General features: G+C 41.7%; 1 long non-coding RNA gene across 2 annotated transcripts in view; it reads left to right on the top strand.

The window, feature by feature from the left end:
* LOC143810169 (uncharacterized) overlaps positions 1 to 14,504 on the top strand; it is a 119,852-nt gene extending 105,348 nt beyond the window's left edge. Inside the window, exons 3-4 of one of the 2 annotated variants that reach the window (XR_013222684.1) lie at positions 13,565 to 13,713; positions 14,097 to 14,504. This is a non-coding gene — a long non-coding RNA (uncharacterized LOC143810169). The remainder of the gene's footprint in view (positions 1 to 13,564; positions 13,714 to 14,096) is intronic. The other variant, XR_013222683.1, reaches the window with a different exon arrangement.
* Positions 14,505 to 16,501: the final 1,997 nt, after the last annotated feature.

Raw genomic sequence — 16,501 nt, 5'->3', positions numbered from 1 at the left:
CTGCACAGAGATATTGGGCTCATTGCTTGCAGCATATATGTCTATGGTTTGTTAATCAAATTGGTTAGCGTTCCTGATTATGGGCTTTGTATAGCACTTCTTAAGCACCTATGTGGGAGTATTAAATTATTATAAAAAATATCGCACAATTTATAGCCCCTCTTTTCACTATTTGATTAACATTCAGGTTTGGAGCATACTTATAACATTCTAAACCATAGATAACAACTACATGTGCCAAATTTAATTTAATTTTATTTAGATATTTTCTTAGCATGCTCTATTGGCCGGCTTATTAAATATAATATTGTCTTTATTACCTGGGTGCTTTCCGCTACCATTAGGATTCTTTCCACGCCTACCTGCCATTATACAATTGATTTTTATGGTTTTGAGGCATTGTTTTATTTCTTGTATTGTTTGTCTTAATAAAGTTATAACTTTTTATCTAAAAAAGTACAACACTTCTCGATTCAGCGTGCAGCTTAATAACTGTTGAGCGGATCAGTATGTTTAGTGATTGAATAGAGTGTTACCCATCCCTAGTGTGTGGTAATGGGTTTGGGTCATATGTTTAAAGACTGAAGACTTGCAATGTTTTTCTCATGGAGAAAACCAGAGCGCTATTGTGTATGAAGGAGTAATGAAAGATAGTTGTCCGCTGGACCATTGTTACAACCATCACTGACAGCTACTTGTTGCGTATGGCGCCCCTTACTCCAAGTTATGGGTCCCACAAGTATGCATCTTGAACCCTGGCCATGGTGGGTAGGAGATGTAGTTACTTTGTCATTATAGATCTTTTTGTAATGTATTTATTATTTATATCAGTAATAATTACCACGTATATTTATATTGGGTGGATCTGTGATTAATACAATCTTATTAGGGTATGTTCACACAAAGGTTTTTTTTATGTGGATTTGCTCCAAAATCCACATCTCAGAGTGTTTAAAGGGATTGTCCTAGTAGGAGTGAAGTTCCAATGCTGACTCGTGCAGGGAAAAGAGACTTCCTGTTTCTACATAGAGCTTAGAGGGATTCAGCTAGTCAGTTCTTAATCACGTGATGACATAGACTGAATGGAAAAGAGAAGAATTAGCTGCGTAGAAGGGCAAAATAAGCAATTGTAAGTGCACAGTGCTATATAATATGATGACTGCAATATAATTAGAGGATGCAAAGTTTGATAGGAGAGATTCTTTAATATGTAAGATTTCAAAAATTCTTCATACAGTATATGGGATACTGTTTTGCCTTGGGTAGACCGCCGGCTGTAAGGCTCCTCCTTGAGGAGTAAGAAATTTGGCTCTTTTGTGCCACCTAACCAATAGGTGGCAATGGAGCGCTAGCTGTCTTCTGAGCGCTCATTCTGTATATGATATAATTTACACTGGTAGTTATGGAATTAAGATGAAAATTGAGAGTCCAAACGTTTTACTGGGATTTAGAAGATGTTGATAGTAGAGCACTCTTACTACTCGTAGAACGTTATCTTCTCGCAAATCTGAATTAGCTGTATAAAAGGAAAATGAAGACAAAGATGGAAAAATAGTAAACTTTTCTCCCAATGATATCAGAATATTTAGAAATGCCAAAATAATTTTCGGCTCCAACTGCCATGTATAAAAATATTCTGCTGGAGATGAAAACAGGTTTTTTTCTTCATCAGAAAATTGACAATTGAGCAGATTTTTATAGCCCCACTGTTAAGAAAATACCTCGTTGTGATTACGTTCAGACTTGCAACTTGAGGGACAGATGTGACAGGCAGGCATGAGTAACCGCAAGAGGACAGCAGGACAGATGTCAAGAAACTTTTTTTTTTCTCTTTTTTAAAAGATTGCCAAACAACCTGCGTAGTGCACATATGCTTCAGTATGCAAAGCCAAATATATCACAGCCAAGTCAACATAATGCTGCTGAATGCGTATGCCTCCAAGCCGTGAATTAGCACAAGTGCGCTTTCCTGCATAGAACTTCTTTGGAAGAGAGAAACTATTTTTGATGGCGCAAATCAGATAACAGTTTTTTTTTCAGCAAATACTAGATATCGCCCCACATTCTATTATATTGCAATCTGATTCCTGTAGATACATACAATATATTCCCTCACATTGCCTTGTATATATTTGAAACCATCTAGGTTTATGTGACTAGTAAGAGTTGACTATCTGCAAATAATAATTTGTCACTAAGTGCAGGAGAGTCACAATTATTAGAATAATTTTAGAGCAAAAAAATTTAAGTCAGTTTCCAATTCTTTAAGATAATGTTTTTAAAATTGTATGACCTGCTCTCAGGAAAGTCTTCAGGATTTTCCATCTATCCTCTTATAGGTAGACTAATGATTTTGGCTACCATCAGAGTAGCAGCAATTATTGGTTCTCAGATTCAAATTTAATATTGTATCAAAATACTCTATGCTTTTTCTAAACAGTAGGTGTCTAGATTACCGCTATAAGTTCTATGTATATTTTTGGCGATGATCATAGTAAACCTGAAGGCCATGGATGGCTCAATTCTTCAAGTGAACCTTGCATTTTGTTTGGAACAGTCACAAGAGCAAAATAAAGGGCATAAAAACTCATTTTACCCTACTAACATCTTTTAGCCTCTTAAATTGGCCTCAGTTGCGGCACATTGAGACATCCATGCAAGATGGTCCAAGATCATAGCGAAATGCATGGACTGGTCGCGGATCTTCTGACCTGAGCATAACAGATTCATATATTTTTATGAAGCTTTCACGCTTGGGTCTGGAGACCTGTGGCCATTCCGTGCATTGCAGTCCAGTTTAGAACCGATTTCCATGGACGTCTTAATGAGCCCTAAGATACATACATCCCTCATCACCTGCCAATAGAAGATCTCAAGGTAACACAAGCACCACTTTCTCTGCCCCATTATATCATCAGTCACTTCTCTACTTTACATTCTTAGCATTGAATTCCATCATGTTGCCATGTCACAAATCAGAGAGGGCTCAATTATACTGCTCTGTCGCTGCAAATCCTTGAGGCCTTTCTTTGAAACATAAGAATGGTAGAAGTGTCCACACACTCTCCAGGCAATGAGCACCACCATGTTCATGTTGATATAGTTGTTTAAAAATGTGGTACAGTCAAATTGAGAATGTGCGCTATGTAGGCAGCATGTGTTACTTTGTTTAAACACATGGCATCCATGATGTTTCTGGCATTGTCACTTACTAAATTGCCCAATTACAGCTGACGAAGAGCCATCCTGTAGGACATTGAATATATTGTTGTGCCCTATAGCTACTGTGGATATACAATGAGGAAGACGTGGAGAATGTGACAAAGGTGTGTTAGCACTGCCAGTATCACTGCTACTACCACCACCAACACAGTTAAAACATGGAGAAAATTATTCACTCTATCTCCTCTGGCCCTATCTCACCCAAGTCCAAATGTTGACTGGGCATCCCATCCAATACATCAACTGGAAGAAGTTCCTGTAGCATATCTTCCTTATCACTCATATCTTAAGGGACTAGAGGTCAGAAAAGACAGGTGCTATTGATGGATTCAAAAGTTCATACTAACTGAAACTGACAGTGTCACTGTCAGCGATAACATCATATGGGGAGCATGATGGCTCAGTGGTTAGCACTGGTTTACAACACAGGGGTCCTGGGTTCAATTCCACCAGAACAACATCTACATGGAGATGGTATGTTCTTCACATGTTTGTGTGGGTTTCCTCCCATATTCCAAAGACTAACTGACAGGAGATTTAGATTCACCCCCAAGTGATGATAATGTCTGTAAAGCGCTGCAGTATATGATGGCCCTATGTAAGCAATGCATAATAATATAAAAGCAAAATATAATAATAATCCTGAAATGTTCAAAAAGAAAAGTAGTGGCACCAGACAACGTAGTAATGATCCATGGAAGGATGAATAGATTCTACACTATAGAGCTACAGCGGCTGGGTGAACTGTTTTAGATGCTCCTCACAGAATATACAATGTTCAAATATAGATGCAAGGAATTGATGCGGCACTCACCAGTTCAAGTGATATAGTAGTCCTTTTATTCCATACAGTGGGTACAGGACATTAACATAATGTACAGGTTACGGAGGCATGCAGGGAGAGGCAGAGTGGACGATGGCCGTTTCACGTAACAACCCTTCAATGGGTCCACACAACTGGACCCAGCACATCATTTTAATGTCCTGTACCCACTTTATGGAATAAAAGGACTACTATATCACTTGAACTGGTGAGTGCCGCATAAATTGCTTGCATCTATATAATAATAATCCTGCTGTAACTGAGATGAGTGATGTGTCATATAGCCATAGAGCACTCCACATCCCCCCCACTAATACACTTGCTGGAGGCAGAGGTGGACAACTGTGAACAGCGTTTTGCAGTGCTCCTACCCAGATGGCTGGTGCAGGTGATGGTGCTACTACTTGTTGCTCCCACATTTTTTCTATTACATTACCTTGTTCTTTGCTAGAGATGGGTGAACCCAAACAGTAAAGTGACAGCGTGGAAACCGTAACGAAAATCTTACCTCTTGTGGAGACACGGGGTCAGCGGTGCTCTAGTCCGCTAGTTCAAGACCACATTGACCAGGGATCATCCCACTGATAGTCTGCTCTCCCTTTACCATTGGCATAGTACTACTTAGACAACACAGGGTGAGGGTAAAGCAGTGTGGCAATACTTTATTGAACCACGAACAGACAGTAATACATAGAACAGTCCCAGGAAAAAATACCCAAGATGGTGCTAAATTACAGAGTCTCACCCTTCCGTTGTCTCTCTAAGATAATAGCAGCTGCGACTTTGGGGCTTCCAGGGTTGACTAACCCCACTTGTGGAAAGCACAGAGAGAAGGTAACGACAAGCTTAGAAAGCTGACCGAGAACAGTGAGGTGTGTGGCCAGGTGACCTGATTGTCCCAACCTGGATTCTTCAAGACATCACTGAGGTTTCAGCAATGGTCAATAGAGCAGATCTGTCTTCTTCCAGCAGGTGTCATAGTCCCCTAAGCTAATATCCTGTAGAAATTTCCTGGCTGAGGTTTGTAAATTCTCTGGACTCTCCTTTATATAGTTCACAACTGTTATCTGTCAAGCCATCATCCAGAAGTAAAGAGGAAGGTGTGATGAGATTAGTATTTAATCAATCTGCATAGTTTGTTCTTCTCTGTTTTGCAGGTCAACAAGCCACAGGACCCACGCAATGGTCAATCAACAAATTAAGCAAACGTCCATTGTTCAATGACCCTGTGTCCCTACCTCGTAAAGATAGCAGACAATAAGTTACAATAAAAATAAACTGAAAACTCAACATAAAGATACTAGTCTATGACTTTGTATGTACTGAATTTACGTCTGGCATTATTAAGAAGAAATGCTGGGTCGTCACACCGCTGATCAGAGCTGATGTTTCCAATTCTGTCACACAGATGACAACTTGGGAAATGCTGGCTGTTTGAGCCAGTCATTTGAATGGGGTTCAGGTTCTAGTTTGGGTACCGTTTTGATACCTGAACTGAATTGTTTTTTTAAAGTTCGGCTGAACCACACAGACCAGAACATCCACGGGTCCGCCCATCACTCATTTTTACCATTGTCATTTTTTCTTTTATCATACATTATTTTACTACACTAGAATTAACTTTTGTCACTGTTTTGAACCACAATCCTCCCCCTTCCCAAAAAACACCAAACATGAAATGCTAGGCTCACTGCATACTCATAAAGCAACATTGCCATCAGGCCACAGCATTGTTGTGGTTTCTACAAATGTCAAATTTGGCAAACAAAAAGGGTGTGCAAAAAAATCAGCAGTTTGTGGCCTGCACTCTCTGTGAGGCAGATTGTCACACAGTTAAATGTCTGTTTTTACTTGCCTTTTGTATTTTTTAACACAATTCCTCATTTCCTAAAAAGGACCAAGGAAAGATAGATCAATGCTATAATTAACACCGGCAACAGGTCACAGTATTGGTGTTGTTGCTATGTTTGTCAAAACTGTCTAATATACTAGATATGGAAAAAATCAGTACTTTGTGACATGCACACTTTGTGAGGCAGTTGCAGAGTTAAATGTTTTTTTTCTTTCTGCTATATCGGTGACCTGTGTTATGCTAGTCACTACTCAATGTGACGCTAGTCACTACTCCTGGCAGTATAGTCAAGAGGTCCGAGTCAGCACCAATAGGGCTCATAATAAACAAAGGAAAAAGACAAAAGCAAAGTCAGGTCACAGTCCGAGGTCATGCTATCAGGAATATAGCGGATCAAAGCAAAAAGATAAGTCAAATAGATCATCAAGGTAAATCCAAGGTCCGCAGCAGTGATCAGAATGCAACTCAGAGCACAGAGGAAGAGCAGACCACTTGAGCAAAGCTACAATTGGCAATGATCTGGCCATTGTCAGAGAGCTAAATAGCCCTGTAATTAGCCAGAATGAATGACACCCGAAGGATATCCCACAGACCTAACCAGATAGGATGGCTGAGCTGTTATTCACAATACTTACCCCTCTGCTTCAGCTTGGGTGGCTCAGCTGTCATTCAGCAATCCTGACAGCTCAGCAAGCCCTTGATCCCATAGAGCGGAAGAGCTGTCATTCATAGCGTCTCAAGGACTCAGTGAGTGGTGGAATCATGACAGCCTGTTTCTGTATAAATGCAAAAAATGGGTAAGTGAACTGCAGTGGCAGCAATACAACCATCGCCACTCCTGAGTTCATGTAAGCCTTCTCTGGCTGATGCAATCTTCTGCAATGCATAAAATGGTGGTGATCACTTAAAGTGATCCACACAAAGTGAGTAAAAAATTTTTCAAATTTGCCAGGTTCAGTGAATTTCTAATAATTCCACATTAATCCGATTTGCATCAAATTGATTTGCTTATGTCTAATTATTATTCACTGTATAATAATAAAGTTCTCCTAGTCTCCAAAAAAAACTTTATGCATCAATTCCTTTTGGGATTCAGGACCTCTCCTTGCTGTCATTCAATGGGAACTTTCCTAACTTACTTCCTGTGGATAAAACTCTGCCCTGGCATATGATGGACACTGGGATGTAGAACTTTTAACAAAATTAGCTTCATTAACTGTACATGTGTCCATCAGATGACCAGAAATTACTTCAAGCAGAACTCTTAAAAACTGCGAAAAACTGAGATAAGGCAAATTTTTACGTAACGTCCTCTTTTAAAGATCTAAAATTTAGATAAAAGACTTTACCGAAAGTCATTATAATTGGAGCTATGTTTGGCCTTGTTTTCAAGGGGTGAGACAAGTTTTTCATTGATACCATTTTCGGGTTTTGATAGCTCTTTATTTCAATTTTAGTGAGGTGTTTGAAAAATGGCAAGTTTAGTTTTTTATTTATTTTGTTCTTCTAACTACATTGACCATATTGGTTAATTCCTTTTTATTCTGAGATATCAGACTTTTTCTAGCAATACCAAATTTGTTTATTTTTAATTTTTTTAAACTGGGAAAAAAAGGCTATTCTAAAATGTAACGTGCTGCGGAATATGTTGCCGCTATAGAAATAAAATTATTATTATTATTCAAACTTTTCTATATTTCTATTTATTTCACTTTTCAGTTATTTTAAAGTACTGTTTGTAATATTACAGTTAGCCTATCATACTTATATGTACCAATATAACTCTTGATAAATCCTTACATAAGGAGTTGTTACATCTTTAGATTTGTGAAATTTACATGAAATAGTCAAAAGGACGTGTTTGCTTTAGTATATGTTTTTGTGAGTTTTTAGATATGGGGAGTGGATGGTATTACATTCCTAAGTTACATTTCCAGGTTAATATGTTCTCACACATGCCTTGAATACATCAGATTTCTCCCTACAAGACCTTTACTCATCCACCTGCACGTTATAGCAGTAATAAATGTGTTATCAGCTCGTTAACATTGTGGTAAACATATAAGTTCATTTGATAAAGTGATATAATGCTCCACATAAAAACTCCTGTCAACAATCTGGTTTCGTTCACATGAGTCAAGTCATCATTTTCGGCAATCATATCTATCTATTGTCCACGTTACCTCATCTATTAAGCTCAATGGGATTTTTAGCAATATATTTTCTGCAGGTGTGCTAGATGGAAAGTGCCCCTGACCTCTAGCAAGGTAACATATGATAAGAATGCCTACTCTCAGATTACAGATATGGGAATGGTTATGTAGAAATGTGACCTGCCATAATAGCACTGATAATATAAGGAAGAGTGCACACATTTTTTTTAAACTAAGACCTATATTGTCAGTTTTACAGCTTTAAACTTAAGATCTATTGTACATGCACTACATTGTGGTAGTTCCTGCTGCAAGGACACTGTGGAACTTGTTAATTATAAAGGACACCTGATATCATTTACAGACTTGCGAGACTGCAAGCCACTGTGCTGTCATTGCTTAATAAATAACTAAAAATATAACAAGCCTGATGTCCAGCTAGAGATTTTCTATTAATATCATACCGCCACTCTCAAAGGATATCACTGCGTGGAGCAAGACAGCAATGGAAACTGGGATGAAGGGCTTTCCTCTTTATTGACGAGTCCCACTTTTATCTTAGATGCAATGATAGCTGAAGAATGGGCTGCAGACCTCAGGGGTAAATTTATAAAAAGGCTTCACGAGGGACCATCAAATCTTTTGTACTCCTGGGGTTGAAATGCAGGACACAAATCATGTAATATCCCAAAATTGAGTAATTCTTCATGCACATGTAAGAAGGAGAGCCAGCCTCAGCGTGCCTTGCCCGGGATGAATCCGGAACCATCAGAGCTGTCACTCAAGTTGCAGGGGGAAGAGTTTAGTGCCCCGAACAGACCTTTGAACTTGAGATCAGGGGGCGTGAAGGGTATAAGAGGGGAACAGGGACTCGGGTTGGTGGGAAGCTGTAGTGTGCGAAGGCAGAGTGAGAGCCCTCCTGTGCTGAACAGTAGGACAAATTAGGCTTAAGTCAGAGAGGCCTATGGAGATTTACCGGAGACTGTAGGAAGAGACGTCTACTAAGATCCCTGACATCCACTCCCGCAGAGTCACCGAGCGTGAGTGAGCCCTCCCCATCACCAGACCACAGGGTGCGCAGTTCTAGACTCGAGATCCCGGCCATGAACAGAGTGCAGCCATCGTACATAGACTCTCCCACATGTATTAGCGTTGTGCCGACACTTAAAAAGGACTGCTCTCTCTCCATCGTGACCCATCGTGGACCCGAAGGACATTCCAGGACCCTTGCTGACCCCGGAACCCAGGACCCATCTCTGACCAGGACAACGCCGGATTCTTCAAGCGTTCAGGCCGGAATGCCACCGCTATCTTCACAGAGACTGATCCTCAACACCGCCGGACTGATAAGTTTGATACCTTTGTACATTCCTCAACCCTCTATTGCCCCTGCTATACCTATGTCCACCAAACACCGTTTTATTATCCTTATCCCCCCATTTGCCCTCTCCCTGCGTGGAGTAACTCTGTTTCATTAAAATTCCTTGTTATAGTGCTTTGGAACAAAGCACTATACTGTTATTCCATCGTGGATAACTTATTATTATTCACGTAATGCGGCCCGAACCGCTTCACTCACAGACTCCAGTGAGGTGTCATTTCGAAGCCAGCGTCCCCAAGAGGTGTGCTAAGTATTTTTCGTGTCGATCAGATTTGTAGTTTTGGCGCAATTTGCGTTTGAAATTTTTTTTTTCCCCTCATTGTAATGCATTTCAATAGGGAAATTTTCACATAGGTTATAATGGCCGGGTTTCTGAGGCAATTTGAAATGTACCTGCCACCTGGCTGATTAGCTCATTGATATGCGCAGTCAGGCCCAGTTACTATGCCAACGCCTGCGAACTGTACATGACCACACCAGCACAGTTTTGCCAGATAATATCAGCTCTTAAAGTGATAGCACAGCACAATTCCAAAGCACTAGGCCGCCCGCCAAATCGGACCCAGAGTGGCGCCGCCCGCCAAATAGGACCCAGAGTGGCGCCGCCCGCCAAATCGGACCCAGAGTGGCGCCGCCCGCCAAATCGGACCCAGAGTGGCGCCGCCCGCCGAATCGGACCCAGAGTGGCGCCGCCCACCAAATCGGACCCAGAGTGGCGCCGCCCGCCAAATCGGACCCAGAGTGACCCTGCCCACCAAATCTGACCCAGATTGACCCAACCCACCAAATCAGACCCAGAGTGACTCCGCCTACCAAATCGGACCGCCTGAGGGGCACCCAAGTGTGAAAGTCTTGCAGGGGCAGCCCTGGCACCATTCCAAAGCACTATCTGTAGTTCCTTCAGGAAATACCCATCTAGTTCTTATTATTCAGTCCGCGGTTAATGCGGCCCGAACCGCTTCACTCACAGACTCCAGTGAGGTGTTATTTCGAAGCCAGCGTCCCCAAGAGGTGTGCTAAGTATTTTTCGTGTCGATCGGATTTGTAGTTTTGGCGCAATTTGTGTTTGAAAAAAGTGTTTCAATGCATTTCAATAGGGAAATTTTCCCATACGTTTATAATGGGCCTGATTTCTGAGGCAATTTCTAAAAATAACTGCCAACTGCCACCTGGCTGATTAGCTCATTGATATGCACAGTCAGACTCAGTTACTATGCCAACGCCTACGAACTCTACCAAGACACAGTTTTGCCAGATAATATCAACTCTTAAAGTGACCTGCCCACCAAATCGGATCCCGAGGTGCGCAGCCCACCAAATCGGACCCCGAGTGGCCTCGCCCACGAAATCGGACCCAGAGTGGCCCCGCCCACCAAATCGGACCCAGAGTGGCCCCGCCAGCCAAATCGGACCCAGAGTGGCGCCGCCCGCCAAATCGGACCAAGAGTGGCCCCGCTCGCCAAATCGGACCCAGAGTGGCCCCGCCCGCCAAATTGGACCCAGAGAGGCGCCGCCCACCAAATTGGACCCAGAGTGGCGCCGCCCGCCAAATCGGACCCAGAGTGGCGCCGCCCGCCAAATCGGACCCAAAGTGGCGCCGCCCGCCAAATCGGACCCAGAGTGGCACCGCCCGCCAAATCGGACCCAGAGTGGCGCCGCCCACCAAATCGGACCCAGAGTGGCGCCGCCCGCCAAATCGGACCCAGAGTGACCCTGCCCACCAAATCTGACCCAGATTGACCCAACCCACCAAATCAGACCCAGAGTGACTCCGCCTACCAAATCGGACCGCCTGAGGGGCACCCAAGTGTGAAAGTCTTGCAGGGGCAGCCCTGGCACCATTCCAAAGCACTATCTGTAGTTCCTTCAGGAAATACCCATCTAGTTCTTATTATTCAGTCCGCGGTTAATGCGGCCCGAACCGCTTCACTCACAGACTCCAGTGAGGTGTTATTTCGAAGCCAGCGTCCCCAAGAGGTGTGCTAAGTATTTTTCGTGTCGATCGGATTTGTAGTTTTGGCGCAATTTGTGTTTGAAAAAAGTGTTTCAATGCATTTCAATAGGGAAATTTTCCCATACGTTTATAATGGGCCTGATTTCTGAGGCAATTTCTAAAAATAACTGCCAACTGCCACCTGGCTGATTAGCTCATTGATATGCACAGTCAGACTCAGTTACTATGCCAACGCCTACGAACTCTACCAAGACACAGTTTTGCCAGATAATATCAACTCTTAAAGTGACCTGCCCACCAAATCGGATCCCGAGGTGCGCAGCCCACCAAATCGGACCCCGAGTGGCCTCGCCCACGAAATCGGACCCAGAGTGGCCCCGCCCACCAAATCGGACCCAGAGTGGCCCCGCCAGCCAAATCGGACCCAGAGTGGCGCCGCCCGCCAAATCGGACCAAGAGTGGCCCCGCTCGCCAAATCGGACCCAGAGTGGCCCCGCCCGCCAAATTGGACCCAGAGAGGCGCCGCCCACCAAATTGGACCCAGAGTGGCGCCGCCCGCCAAATCGGACCCAGAGTGGCGCCACCCGCCAAATCGGACCCAAAGTGGCGCCGCCCGCCAAATCGGACCCAGAGTGGCACCGCCCGCCAAATCGGACCCAGAGTGGCCCCGCCCGCCAAATCGGACCCAGAGTGGCCCCGCCTGCCAAATCAGACCCAGAGTGACCCCGCCCGCCAAATCGGACCCAGAGTGACCCTGCCCACCAAATCTGACCCAGATTGACCCAACCCACCAAATCAGACCCAGAGTGACTCCGCCTACCAAATCGGACCGCCTGAGGGGCACCCAAGTGCGAAAGTCTTGCAGGGGCAGCCCTGGCACCATTCCAAAGCACTATCTGTAGTTCCTTCAGGAAATACCCATCTAGTTAACCCTTGTTCTGCCTCCGACCGTTACTTACATCCTGGTACCTGCTCACACACACACACACACATGACAGCTCAGTTGAAAATTTATGTGAAACATTCGGTATATTGTAAATTTGAAGGTAGAATTTTTTCATAATAGCATGACATGTCCTTCCATCCAGTAAAACAGTCCCTTCAAGCTATCAATAATTTGTAATGTTCTGCTGATAGCAATAAACCTCTTCTCTGCAAATGTGTGTATATTTTTCACTAGTCTAATATATTTTTATATTAGTAATGTGCAACTTACAGGTTGTCCAGTTGGCCGCAACAGAAGGGCAAGTCACCCATATTTTGCTGTGTTTGGTATCCTTTGCTGTGCATCTGATAATGTGCTTCAACCTCTGTAAGACATCCTTCGTACACTATGAAAATTGCTCAAAATGAAAAGTGTCTGAATATACACTTTGAAGACATTAGCACCTCAAGGCTTTATTTTTTTTATTTTACTTACTTTTATAGCACCATTAATTCCACAACGCTTTACAGACATTATCAAAGTCCCCTTTGGGGCTCACAATCTAAATTCCCTATCAGTATGTCTTTGGCGCGTGGGAGGAAATCGAAGAACTCTGAGGAAACCCACGCAATCACGGAGAGAATATAGAAACTCCTTGCAGATATTGTCTTTGGTGGGATTTGAACCCAGGGCTTCAAAGCTAAAATGTTAACCACGGAGCTACCAGGTTGCCCATTCATTTTAATATGTTTGTGTAGGTTTGCTGTATGTCCGGTGACCCTGATCCAGTGCAGTCCCACTTCTGAGACTCACAACACACGTCTCCTTTCTTTTTGTCTTACCTATCTTAATAGTATTGTTCCTTTTTATAAATTTTCTTTTTTTTACTGCATTAACTGCTAGACACTGATATACCTTAACCTTTGCGTTCACCTCTAGTCTCTTTGAAAGTTTTTCAGTTTGCCAATATACCTGTGGACCGGTGCAGAAGTTTAAATGAGAATTACTGAAATCATTTGTTTGCAGTGATTAACTCCAAAGGTTGTGCAACAAAAAAAATAAGTTAATAGTAACCTAATTTTTGTTCAGGCCAGTTTCAATAGCTTTTTTTTTCTGTTGAACACCTATTGAAAAACAATGACAGATTTTCAATAGTTGATATTTAAATTGAAAATTATTTTGACAGTTTCAAGTTACTTCAGTGACTATTTTGGGTTCTTCTTGACAAAGGGTATTCATAATTACTACCCACAGGTCCACCAAGGCCCCTTTATGCAGGAGTTCCACTACTCACCATGACCAAATTGTGTCCACCTGGGGGGTCCTGAACAATTGCCGGCTCCCCCATCCATCCCATATGAACAGCTTGGCCCAACGCAAGTGTGAAACCAGCCTATGCAGCAGTGAGAAAATTAACTTTATTCCCACCAGCATTTGGTCTCAGTCGAGGGCGCAGGGGGTGGCGCCGGTTCAGTCACTGTTCTGAGTATACAGAGCAGCAGCTGTAATCACACCCCTGGCCCTGACTGACAGCTGAGCTTCAATGTAGAGCCAGTGTCAGTCAGTGTCGGGGGTGCGGTTACAGCGGCCGCACTGTATACTCCGAGCGGTGACTGAACTGGCTCTGGCCCTGTGACTGAAACCCAGTGCTGGTGGAGAGAATAAAGTTCATAGTCAACTATGCCCACTGTGTGCGCACTGTTGATGGTGCATTTGAATGTTTCACAAAATAGTCTCTATCTCTCTCTCTATCTACTTCTCTTTCTCTTTTCTCCCATCCCCGTAGGTGAAGCAGCTGATGCTCCAACCAACATTGCTCCAAGCGACGACTGCCATGCCCCGGAGGTTTCAAACAGAAGGGCACATCTCCAGTTATATTATAGATACTCCTCTACCAGAGTGCCCTTTGTGCTTCATTTTTTTCCTGCTTTTGAAACCTCTGTAAAAGTATGTGCTCACGACATCTTTTAGACCTGGCACACCTACCAAGTTTTCCGTGGCAAAGACACTTTGGCAAAATGCAACATTTTTTGTGAAGCATCTTTTGTGACTTATTTTTTGATGACTTTTGCTACCACCTACTGGCGTCTTTTTCCTGCACTCTACATATAAAATAGTAGTGGCTTCCAAGCACAAACTGCGGGAAGACTTTCGAAGCTGTTTAAATAAAGTGAAAAGAGACAGCATATGTATATGCACAGCCAGTTGTTTTGACATTGCTGTGAATTATGTTCATTCTTTGCAGTGTTTTCTTAGTACTTTTTCACATGGGTTCGAAGCGGAATCTGCCTTAAAAAGATGCAGTGTGCACGGACTCTAATATAGCACAAATCCTGATTTCCTACTGAGACATATGGAGGTATAAAAAGGCCACATGTACCTTTGTGAGTGCCCTATGGTTAATCTGTACAAACGCATGAAGGAGCTCTAAGTAGTCTAATTTTTTTACATTTCATTTTTAACAAATGCCGTTGAACACCCGTTCAGCTAGATAACCCCACATTCCAAAGTTTTATTTCTCAAATTAGTTCAATTATTTAAGCAAAGGTAATGTTAAAAGACCTTGATAAATAAATACACAGGACACCTTTCTAATTGGTATCTGTAATTTTCCACTCAATTCATGCTCCGGTCTGTCACTGGGAGATAATTCTATGGCTTGCCAATCTCCAGCCAAATATTTAGCAGCTCTGTATTCATTTGACCATTTGCAGCTGACTGCAATAAGAAACCTAATGTACTTTCCATTCACATCCATGTACTTTCCATTACACCTGTTCCTTTGTTAATTTTCTCCTCCGCTCTTCCTCCCCACCTATCTGCCAGCTAAATCTACAGCGGCTCAGACCTTTCCACAGCCTTCCAATATATCCACTCTCTCGTTTTTTCGGTTTAATCTTGCTCCTATTGTAGCTTTTCAAGCAATGCGCTACCAATGTCAACGGCATAAAATGGGATTTCAAAAAGTAAAAATTAGCAATTGAAGCTTGGATAACAAAAAAGTTGATAACATGAAATAAAAATAATAAGAATGATAGTTGTTATTATTTTTATGTTCGGTACTTTAACCGTTTGGCATCAAAACCAGTTTTAGTCTTTATGATTAACCTTTTATTTTTCATTCTTTTATTGTGACGTTCCTGGAGTCATAATATTTTTTTCAGCGGCATAGTAATAAACTTTTTTTTCAGGATGGTTTAATTTTTGTAGTTGTAAGAAGCATCATTTTTCATCATATGTAACTCATTAACAAACTTTTATTAACTCTTTATGGGATAGGATAAAATATAAACAAATGAGTAATTCTGTCATTGTTTATTTTGTGTTTAAAATTTTACTCCATTTATCCTGCTGCATAAATAAAGAGTTTATTCTGTGGGTCAGCAAAATTATAGCAATACCAAATTTCTATGGTTTAATTTATTTCACTTTATCACTTTTGGATATTTAATACACTCTTTGAAAAAAAAATGCTTTTTAGTTCCCATATTCTGAGAGCCAACAGTTTTACAATTTTTTATCATTGGGCTGATTTTTTTGCGTGACAAGCTGGAGTTTTCATTGGTGCCATTTTGTGGTACATGAGACGTTTTGATTTTTTTTAATTAACTCTTTGGAAGGCAAAATTAACAAAAAAAACAGCAATTCTACATTTTATTTATTTTTCTAAACACTTTTTACCATTAAGTATAATTGATCTATTATATTCTGTAGGTTGATGCAATTCCAACAATACAAAATTCAAATAGTTTTTATTTTATGTTTTGCTACTTTTGCATTAAAAAATGACTTGCTAAAAAAAATGTTGGGGTGTTGTTTTTGGTCACCATATTTTGATACCCATTGCTTTCTTACTTTTCTGTAGATGGAGCAATTTTTTTGTAGGATAAACTGTACTTTATCCTGGTCCTTTTTTGGGGTACAAACAACTTTTTAATAACTTTTTTGAAGTAATAGGCATGGACAAAAAGCATTAAGTCTGGAATTGTTTATAAATGTTCTTTTTTACAGCATTCACTGTGTAATGTGATGTTAACTTTGCTCTGCATGGTGATACCCAGTTTATACCTTGTTTTATCTTTTGCAAAATTAGTCCCAAACGCATTTTTGTATGTCAAGAAAAGGTAAATATGTTACCCAGCAACCGTTTGCTTACGCATGCTACATTGCATGCTGTGAACATAGAAAAAA

Source organism: Ranitomeya variabilis, chromosome 2 (genome assembly GCF_051348905.1).
Source record: "Ranitomeya variabilis isolate aRanVar5 chromosome 2, aRanVar5.hap1, whole genome shotgun sequence".
Lineage (NCBI taxonomy): Eukaryota > Metazoa > Chordata > Amphibia > Anura > Dendrobatidae > Ranitomeya > Ranitomeya variabilis.
Note: the sequence above shows the minus strand (reverse complement) of the source record. Positions and strands in the feature narration are given on the sequence as shown.